Consider the following 11101-nt stretch of genomic DNA (forward strand, 5'->3'; position numbering starts at 1 on the left):
TTTCTTAACCTTTGGACATTTATGTACTAGGCGAGTTGCTAGGGAGACTCGACGAGTTGGCCAAGGAGTTTACGACTGCAAACCTTGGGAATTCGACGAGTCACTCTAGTGACTCGGCGAGTTGGAGAGCTATGCAAGGAACTCGGCGAGTAGCTAAAGATACTCGACGAGTTGAGGTCAACATGAACCGTTAACCTTGACCGTTAACTTTCACTTTGACCAAGGGTTGACCGGTTTTACTTTTAAGGATAATTGGTAATCGGGTATTTGTGAATTGGATCAGTGATGGTTATAGGTGTTGGAGTTTGGGGTAGTGTTTTGGGAGCATGATTTTGTTGTTCAGTCCGGCATTGCAAGGTGAGTTATCCTCACTATATCAACAGGGTCTAAGGCACCAAGGCCGACCCTTTATCGGATTTATATCCGGGTATTTGCTTGATATGTTTATACATCCGCTAGATCTGCATCCTGGTAGATAGGATCGTATTATATTAGTGGTCTGGTTTAGGCTGGTATCCTGGTATATAGGATGATGTTATTGATGGGTTTTAGCCATAAGAACTTTCCTATGTGCGCATGTAAAACCCTAATGCTTGGATCTAGGCTTTCTAATAAACATGCTTTGAATCCAAGACTTCTAATGACTAATTAGGTTAAATAACAACATTCAAACAGATCTAGAATCACACCTTTGAGTTCCTTGTTGATCTTGAGGTCTTGGAGCTTCTAGAGTCACAAATGTCACTCCTCTAATGGCTTACAAACACCAATAGCAAGGAAGATGATTTAGGAGAGAGGAGAGGGGAGGAAATCGGCCAGGGTTCTTTTACTTTAGGAGAGGTGTCGATTTCCTTATGCCATGGGGTCTATTTATACTTGTAGACTCCTTAAGGGTTACAACCTAAACCCTAATTGGATAATCTTCTCTTAAGGCTATCCAAATCCTTTCCATAGATAAGCCTTGGACGAATTAGCTATCCTTTTAGCTTCTAGAATTCGTCCCTTGTATATCTACAAGGATTTACAGTCTAAAGCTTAACTATCAAACAATTGACAGTTTATACCCCTTTATTTAATTAATCTCTTTAAGTCACCAAATTAACTCTAATTAATTCTATGACTTATATTAATCAAATAACAATATATTATTCTTTATATTATTCCCATAATATATAAATAATATTTACTCTCTCTTAATAAATCATCCTATCAAGTTGCTATGGTGAAGGCAACCCAAAAGGACCATGCACAACCGGGTCAAATACTTGCCTAATATAGTTGCCGCCTTAGACACTATTCCAACAGTCTCCCACTTGGATAAGTCTAGTAACTATATGCACAAGTACAATTCGGTTTGCAATCGTAGCTCTCAAAGATGCTGTCAAACTCTGATCTAATCAATCTTGTCCTTTAGTTAAGGGAACGTACAGTCCTCTGTTAGATATCATGCTGACAATCCTATGGAATGGTTAGTCAAGCATTTAGGTTTCTCGATCTCTGATTTATTCGACATAAAACTTAATCGAACACATCAATTCAGTTCTGACCGGGCCCGGCACATTAGTCAAATCAAATCATCGAGCGGCCGGGATATCGCTTTTACCTTCTTAGATAAAAGTTACAGATAAACTTCGACTTATATGCATTTACTTATTTATTAACCAACTATACACAACAATGCGTTTTATAACACTGAGTTACTGATGCGTTTTCGAATTATCAATGTACAATCAATTAACAAATAACAAACCATATATCTAGGTTTTAAGACTATATGATATTATCGTCTTGCGATCACCTTTTATATCATATTCCATAAGGTGATTCCAGCAAGCGCGGGTTTGTTCCAATGCTCAAAACTAGTTCATAAGCACTCATGAACGTTGCAGCAACCCTTTGCTATGTCTAACACCATTTAGACATTCTACACACCAATTCATGACAATCTTCATTCATATCTACTTCCAACATATGAACGATTGTGGACCATTTGAACAATTTCTATTATTCTTAATAATCTCAATTATTCTGGAAGTCAAAACATGCAAAATGAAACAATAGCTAAACAATTAACATAAGATAGTAACATTACTCATAAATAAAACTCCTTTATTTAATCATCAAATGTTAATTACATTTATCTATTATACGTTTCTAATACTATCTAATCTATGCTAATATCATCCTTCAGCCCAATACTCCTAGCATGCTGCAAGTGCTTAACCCTATTCAGTCCCTTCGTAAGCGGATCTGCTGGGTTATCTTCTGATGATATCCTCTTCACTACGAGTTGTCCTTCTTCTACACGATGTCTGATGAAGTGATATTTTCTGTCGATATGTCTTGATCTACCATGATCCCTCGGTTCCTTGGTCAAGGCAACCGCTCCTTCATTATCACAGAAAATCTCCATGGGCTCCTTTATGGCAGGTACAACTCCAAGATCACTGATGAAGTTCTTTAGCCATATTGATCCTTCGACGCTTCGCTCGCTGCAATGTACTCTGATTCGCACGTTGAATCAGCTACAGTCTCCTGCTTGGAACTTTTCCATGTCACTGCTCCTCCATTTAGGGTAAAGACCCAGCCCGAATGCGAATGGTAATTGTCCCTGTCGGTCTGAAAACTGGCGTCACTATACCCTCGCACCTTCAAGTCATCACTCCCTCCGAGGACTAAGAACCATTCCTTCGTCCTCCGAAGGTACTTAAGGATGTTTTTCACCGCAATCCAATGTGCTTTGCCAGGATTCCCTTGATATTTGCTAACCATGCTCAAAGCGAAGGCTACATCAGGGCGAGTACAAGTCATAGCGTACATGATTGAGCCAACTGCTGAAGCGTATGGTACTCGGCTCATTTCTGCTATCTCAGCTTCGGTACTCGGACTTTGAGTCTTACTCAATTTGGCATTACTTTGTATCGGTAATTCTCCCTTCTTCGAGTTTTCCATACTAAAACGTTTTAGTACCTTCTCTAAGTAAGTATTCTGACTAAGTCCAATTAGTCTCTTACTTCTTTCTCTTACTATCCTTATTCCCAAAATGTAAGAAGCCTCTCCGAGGTCCTTCATAGCGAAGTACTTTCCGAGCCAGGATTTAACCTCCTGCAGGGTCTGGATGTCGTTTCCTATGAGTAATATGTCATCGACATATAGAACGAGGAAGCTTACTATACTCCCACTGGCTTTGACATATACACAAGATTCGTCTTCGCTTCGTACAAAACCAAACTCTTTGACTTTCTCATCGAAGCAAAGATTCCATCTGCGAGACGATTGCTTAAGTCCATAAATGGACTTCTCAAGCTTACACACTCTATTCGGATGCTTCGGATCCACAAACCCCTCTGGCTGATCCATGTAAACATCCTCAGCCAACTTTCCGTTAAGGAAAGCGGTCTTGACATCCATTTGCCAAATCTCATAATCATGAAATGCGGCAACAGCTAGCATCACTCTAATAGATTTAATCTTCGCAACTGGTGAGAAGGTCTCATCATAGTCAACTCCGGGAGTTTGAGTAAAGCCCTTCGCAACCAATCGCGCTTTATATGTATGCACCTTTCCATCCACGTCGGTCTTCTTCTTGAAGATCCACTTACACCCAACGGTCTTACGTTCGGGCACATGATCAACCAAATTCCAAACTTGGTTATCATACATGGATTGGATCTCGCTATCCATTGCCTCTTTCCATTTTGCAGACTTCGGGCCTGCCATGGCTTCCTTATAGCTATTAGGTTCATCAAGATTTACTAGTGTACCATCACTAATATACGTGTCCCCTTCGGTAGTAATATGAAAGCCATAAAACTGGGGATGAACTCTAACTCTATCGGAACGTCTAAGAGATAAGGATTCGTCAATCGGTTCAACCGGAGTTTCCTCCTCGGGTTGAATGCCAGCGGTAGAGGTTCCTTCATCTATCGACTCTTGAATCTCTTCAAGTTCGATTTGCTTCCCACTGTCTCCTTGGCTTATGAGTTCTCGCTCTTGGAAAACTCCTCTCCTCACAACGAAGACAACATTGTCCTTCGGTCTATAGAAGAGATATCCAAAGGATGTCTGCGGGTAGCCAATGAAAATACATCGCTCACTTCGAGGTTCGAGCTTGTCATGAGTATCTCGTCTTATGAAACCTCGCAACCCCAAACCTTGATATGTGCCAACGAGGGAGCTTTCCCTGTCCACATCTCGTGAGGTGTTTTGGCAACCTTCTTAGTAGGGACTCGGTTAAGGATATGGGCGGCAGTCTCTAAGGCATACCCCCAAAAAGAGATAGGTAGTGAAGCACGACTCATCATAGAGCGAACCATATCCAATAAGGTTCGATTACGCCTTTCTGCCACACCATTCAACTGCGGTGTCCTAGGAGGCATCAATTGTGAAACTATTCCACACTCCTTGAGATAATCGTGGAATTCAAGACTTAGGTACTCTCCTCCTCGATCGGATCGAAGCATCTTGATTTTCCTGCCCAATTGATTCTCCACTTCATTCTTGAACTCTTTGAACTTTTCAAAAGTTTCTGACTTTTGCTTGATTAAATAGATATACCCATATCTACTATAATCATCGGTAAAGGTCACGTAGAAGCGGTTCCCATCCTTCGTGGTTGATCTAAACGGTCCACATACATCGGTATGTATTAGGTACAATAAACCCTCGCCCCTTTCACATGTACTCGTGAAGGGTGACTTAGTCATCTTTCCAAGTAAACAAGACTCGCATGTGTCATCTTCCCTAAGGTCGAATGACTCCAACACTCCATCCTTTTGGAGTTGGGCTATGCGTTCCTTGTTGACATGTCCAAGACGACAATGCCACAAGGATGCTTTATCCAAACTAGTGGAAGAATCTATATTCAAAACATCATTTCCTAAGTTATCAACAATCATAACGGTTTCATATATTCCATTACATGGTATAGCTTCAAAGTAAAAGACACCATTTAGATAAGCCAAAATAGAACCATTCTCATTATTAAAAGAAAATCTAAATCCTTGTCTATATAAACCATGAAATGAAATGATGTTTCTGGCCATTTCTGGCGAATAGCAACAATTGTTCAAATCTAAAACCAAACTATTCCTAAGCACTAAAGAATACACTCCAATCTTGGTCACAGGCGACGATCTTCTGTTACCCATGATTAGATTGATCCTTCCTTGCTCCACATCCCTACTTCTTCTTAGTCCCTGCACATTAGAACAAATGTGATAACCACAACCGGTACCAAGAACCCAAGAAATAGCATGATTAGAATCGTTAGATTTAATTGTGTATATACCTGCGAAAGATGGCTTGATCTTTCCTTCTTTGATTGCTTGCAGGTACTCTGGGCAGCTTCTCTTCCAATGTCCTATCTTGTGGAAATGGTGGCACTCTGCCTCCTTCGGGTTAGGACAGGGATTAGCGGGATCAACTTTGGTCCCATTGGAAGAGGCACCATCTCGGGTTTTCACCTTGCGATAGTTCTTCGATGAAGCTTTCCTCTTCTTTCCCTTTCCTTGACCAATAGCCAAGACAGGAGCAGTAGTCGGATTGGGAGTAGGTGCAACAGACTTGTCCTTGAAGTTGCTCTCAGCGACCCTCAAGAGACCTTGGAGTTTGCTTAGGGTGACCTCTTCTTTGTTCATGTGGTAGATCATCCTAAATTGGTTGTACATCGGAGGCAAAGAGTGAAGCACCATGTCAATCGCCAAGTCTTCACTGAATTCAACGTTTAACTTGCGAAGGCGGTCGACATACCTTTGCATCTTTTGCAGGTGCACGGTAAGAGATTCTCCATGACCCATTTTGGCGGAAATCATGTTGGTGAAAATCTCATAACGCTCTTGTCTCGCGTTTTGGTGGTATCTCTCCAATAAGTCTTGGTGCATCTCGTACGGGTACATGTCCTCGTAGGACTTTTGGAATTCGGAGTTCATGGTGGCAATCATGATGCAATGTACCTTCATTGCATCTCGCTCATGAGTCTCAAAAGCGGTGATTTCGGCCGGAGTAGCGATTTCGGGGTTGATTTTCTCGAGCTTCTCATCGAGGACATACTCCTTATCCTCATAGCGAGCAATGGTGCGAATGTATCTTATCCATTCGCTAAAGTTTGTTCCATCGAAGGTGACCTTTTGGCAAAGGCTCATCAACGTGAAAGAACTAGCAGCAGCGTTGTTTGCGTTTGACATCTACAAAAGAGAAAGGACAAAGATAGATTAGAATAAGAATCCCTAATTATCACCGAATAAGAAAAATTAGGGCTAGGATCCAACAATAACATTTACATACTAGAAAAGGGATGCCGTAATCTAACATGCAAATAAATTGAAGGTAAGTGAATGACGATTCACTAATTCTCCATCACAAAACTTAAACTATTAGTCCTAAGTGTATTGAGAATTCCTAGGTTCGGATGAGATTCATTGAAACTATTCAATGGCATGTTTAAATCTCGATATGCCCCTCTAGTTTGTGACTGGGATATCGAGGATCACAAAGCGGGTGTGAATTACCATGAAAATTCACATGGTGCCTTCATTGTAGCGATCACCTATTCGATGTGCTGGTAAACCACACACGCTCCATCGAACTATGATAAACAATGAATCACCCTTTTCCACCTTTGCTTAGAACCAATTAGTGTGCCGGTAAACCACACACGCTCCACTAACTTCTTAGCAAGGATGCAAAGTGTAATTTCATGGGATTGCATCAATTCACTTTTCCTAAAGTAACTAAGATTGGGAAATTTTAAAATATGTGTAGTTACTTTGTATTACTTATTATACTTTTAATGAGAGGATGAGGTTGCCCTATCCTACCCGTTCGGCTAACGACCCTCCACCAATCAAGCAAGCGGTGGGTGTGAGTGTACACCCATTAAGCGCCATTTTATAGGCCGCAACCTTATACCCACCTTATAGATCGGCTTCGTGAATGAGGCCTACTAACGGTAAGACTAGCATTTAGTTATACATATATATATTATTCTAGTAATATCATATTAGTATAGGGTTGTATTTTAAACCTTTTAAAAATCAAGGGTTTGAAATTTAAGTTGTCTAAATTAAAACTTTTTAATCACAAATATATATTTCAAAACTTGAGGGCAAGTTTTAAACATTTAAAACATAGAGGATCAAATAACAAATAATTCCAATTAACAATTAATATCCTAATTATCTATATTTGATTTTATTCAAGATTTCTTTGAAAGATAATTACCAAAATAATTAAAATAATTAATTAATTATCATATAAGGAAATTAAATATTTTATTAGATGATAAATACCTTTAACTAGATCAAGATAATAGTCATATATATCAAAAAATCGGATTTAGATTGATCTATTATGATTAAGGTAAGTTTCCATAAGATAATTATGGAAAAATCCCGAATCTGGCCATTCCTGACGCCTGGACTCGCCGAATGCACAAAGGGACTCGCCGAGTCAGGCCTACTCGCCGAGTCCACTTTGGAACTCGCCGAGTCCATGACTCAGAAACCAAAAATCGAATTTTGCAGGTTTGTTTCAGTTAATCAAGCAACAATTTAAAGAAAACCAAGCTAGGCTCTGATACCACTGATGGGTTTTAGCCATAAGAACTTTCCTATGTGCGCATGTAAAACCCTAATGCTTGGATCTAGGCTTTCTAATAAACATGCTTTGAATCCAAGACTTCTAATGACTAATTAGGTTAAATAACAACATTCAAACAGATCTAGAATCACACCTTTGAGTTCCTTGTTGATCTTGAGGTCTTGGAGCTTCTAGAGTCACAAATGTCACTCCTCTAATGGCTTACAAACACCAATAGCAAGGAAGATGATTTAGGAGAGAGGAGAGGGGAGGAAATCGGCCAGGGTTCTTTTACTTTAGGAGAGGTGTCGATTTCCTTATGCCATGGGGTCTATTTATACTTGTAGACTCCTTAAGGGTTACAACCTAAACCCTAATTGGATAATCTTCTCTTAAGGCTATCCAAATCCTTTCCATAGATAAGCCTTGGACGAATTAGCTATCCTTTTAGCTTCTAGAATTCGTCCCTTGTATATCTACAAGGATTTACAGTCTAAAGCTTAACTATCAAACAATTGACAGTTTATACCCCTTTATTTAATTAATCTCTTTAAGTCACCAAATTAACTCTAATTAATTCTATGACTTATATTAATCAAATAACAATATATTATTCTTTATATTATTCCCATAATATATAAATAATATTTACTCTCTCTTAATAAATCATCCTATCAAGTTGCTATGGTGAAGGCAACCTAAAAGGACCATGCACAACCGGGTCAAATACTTGCCTAATATAGTTGCAGCCTTAGACACTATTCCAACAGTTATGATAGTGACCGGTCAGGTCCGTATCCTGGTAGATATATCTATTATACACATGCTAGCGTATGATATTTATGTGCACATGATTGTTTGATTAGTATGGGGGTTGGGTTGATGCGGGTGATATTGCCATATTTATACCTATTTTTAGGCAATATTTAAGTACATTTTTATTAATAAGTTGGTAATTTGTTTAGAATAATGGTACTTATGAGTTTAAATGTTGTTTGCAGCCAAAAAGAAGACATTTTGAAGGAAAGGGACTAAAAGCGTTAAAGAAAGAAACTTTGGGAATTAAAAGATTAAAGGAAAAGAAAATGTGGAAAAACCATCTTCACGTCGTGGGAACTTGAAGATTCACGACGTGAGTATAAGTTCTTGAAGATATGTACGCGGGTGAAGAAATCCTTGACGGGCACGGTTATCTGGAACTCACGAAGTGAATATCTTATTATTCACAACGTGAATTTATAAAAATCAGCAACTATAGAAACCCTAGACCATTACGAATAGAGGGGACTTTTGGCTAGAGAAAGGGGTTCCAGAAGACGATTTTGAGCAGAAGAAAAGCCCTGGAAAGAGGTTTTCAACACCAAAAGAGTGAAGGTCCATAATTTAGTTTATTTATTTGTTATCTAGGAACATGTTTCACTATACTTTGATTTGTGTTAATGTGTTAATTGCTATTATGAGCAGCTGAATCTAGCTATTATTGTTTAGCTAGATGAAGCTTCCAACTTATGAATAGGTAATTTTTATGGATTTATTCAGTTGGTGAATTGCTTGTGTTGGATTTATAATTACCTAGCATGCTTGTGTTTGTTTCTCTAGTTGCTTGATTTCATGATTCTGTGTAGCTTAGTGACCATTAACTGCATGAACTTGTTTACCTAATGATTTAGTGAACATTAAATTGTTAGACGTAGGATTGACCAATCTTAGTTAGTAACTAGAGTAAATAAAGTTAGATGTGCTAGAGAACGTAGATTGTGGCTGTAATTGCGTTTACATAATAAATCTTACATAGCATATTCATATTTATAATTGGTTATGTGTTAAATTGTGTGTGACCATACATAGTTTGACATGAATGAATTAATTATTGGTAAAGTTAGAATTAAATTACTAATACAATTAAAACCATCTAGATAATCCATAATTATTAGCTAGCCATAAGGAAGAAGTGGATTCGAACTAGACAAGAGTGTGTTTTTACTTATTAATTGAATTTGAGTTAAGTTCGTCTGATCTTGTAAAATCAGATAAAACCCTTTCTAAACTTGTTAATAATTAGGTTAATTTGATAGAAAATAGATAAATTAGTAACACCGTTCCCTGTGATCGACACCCGACTTACCCAAGCTATACTGTAATCCGACTAGGTACATTGTCTATAAGTGCATAGTTAGTTTAAGTTTGTTAGGTTATAAATATTAAAATTAGTGGGTACTTTCGTGCATATTAAGTTTTTGGCACCGTTGCCGGGGAACGGCTTAGTTTATTAGTTTATTTAGTTGCATTAGATTAATCGACCCTTTTTGTGGAATAAAATCTGCAAAAAGTTAATTAGTTATTTATTTTTGTTTATTAGCTTAGTTTATTAGCGTATAAAAAAATTGTTTTCTGTTTCTGTCAATGAATTCATGACGTGAGTTTTATAAACTCACGACGTGAAAGCTGCGATTTTTAGTTTTTAGTATTTTCTTTTTCTATTTCAGTTGTACGTTTTTTTATTGTGTTTAGTTTGCAGGAGTTCATGACCAGAGGATCTACCACACCCTTGGTGCCACCGATTGAAGATCCAGAAGCTGCACTTCACAAGAAGACTGATAAGAAGATGCCATTGCAAGAGTTAAAGTCAGCATTTTCAAGAAAGTCGGGAAAGAAGACAGGGGAGTGAAGCTTGTCCTCGGAGAACAAGAGCAAGCTTGAACACTTGGATCAAATACCCGTCCAAACCGAATCTGAATACGATACCGAGCCCGAATTTGAAGAACATACGAGCGAAACCGAGAACGAGCCAAGGAACGAGATGGCAGCAATTGAAGAGATGTCCATGGGAGCTTACAAGAAGCGGATCCGAGAGGATGTGGGTCCCGGTCTAGTCCAACCCGCAATACCTGCCACTGCCACATTCGAGCTGAAGGGGCACATCTTGACTGCACTGAAGGATATCCCATTTAATGGGAAAGATCATGAGCATACTTTTAAGCATTTAGATGAAGTCAACGACATTGCGGATTACTTCAATGTCCCAAATGTCAACATAAACACCGTCTTGCTTAGGATGCTTCCCATTACTTTCAAGGGAGCTGCTAAAGAGTGGTTAAAATCACTTCCACCGGGTATAATCACCACTTGGGCTCAAATGCGTGAGCAATTTATGGACCAGTTTTTCCCACCATCCAAGATAGCTAAACTCAAGAAGGCAATAGCCAAATTTGAGCAACAGCCGGGGGAGTCATTATACGAATCATGGGAGCGGTACAAGGGCTTGCTCAGAAATTGTCCTCAGCATGATCTAAATGTGCAACAAGAGATGTCGATTTTCTATGATGGGGTCAACGTTATGAAGAGACAACTCCTTGACTCTTAAGGACCTTTGACAAAGAAAAATCCAAGGGAGGTCAAGGAGCTGATTGAAGAATTCGTGAAGCACTCTCGCGAATACCACAACCCTAGGCAAGATGGAATCAAAGGCGGTGGAGGGGCCCAAACTGAAGAAATAGCAGCTGTGATGGCTATGCTAAATAAT

The 11101-nt window shown here is 39.0% G+C and overlaps 1 non-coding gene across 1 annotated transcript; it reads right to left on the reverse strand.

Annotated features, from left to right (window-relative positions):
- Positions 1 to 10762: 10762 nt before the first annotated feature.
- Positions 10763 to 10869, reverse strand: LOC111898132 (small nucleolar RNA R71). The gene has a single exon (XR_008226102.1). It is a non-coding gene; the product is annotated as a small nucleolar RNA R71 (small nucleolar RNA).
- Between the last annotated feature and the right edge of the window lie 232 nt (positions 10870 to 11101).

Source organism: Lactuca sativa, chromosome 8, assembly GCF_002870075.4.
Source record: "Lactuca sativa cultivar Salinas chromosome 8, Lsat_Salinas_v11, whole genome shotgun sequence".
NCBI lineage: Eukaryota > Viridiplantae > Streptophyta > Magnoliopsida > Asterales > Asteraceae > Lactuca > Lactuca sativa.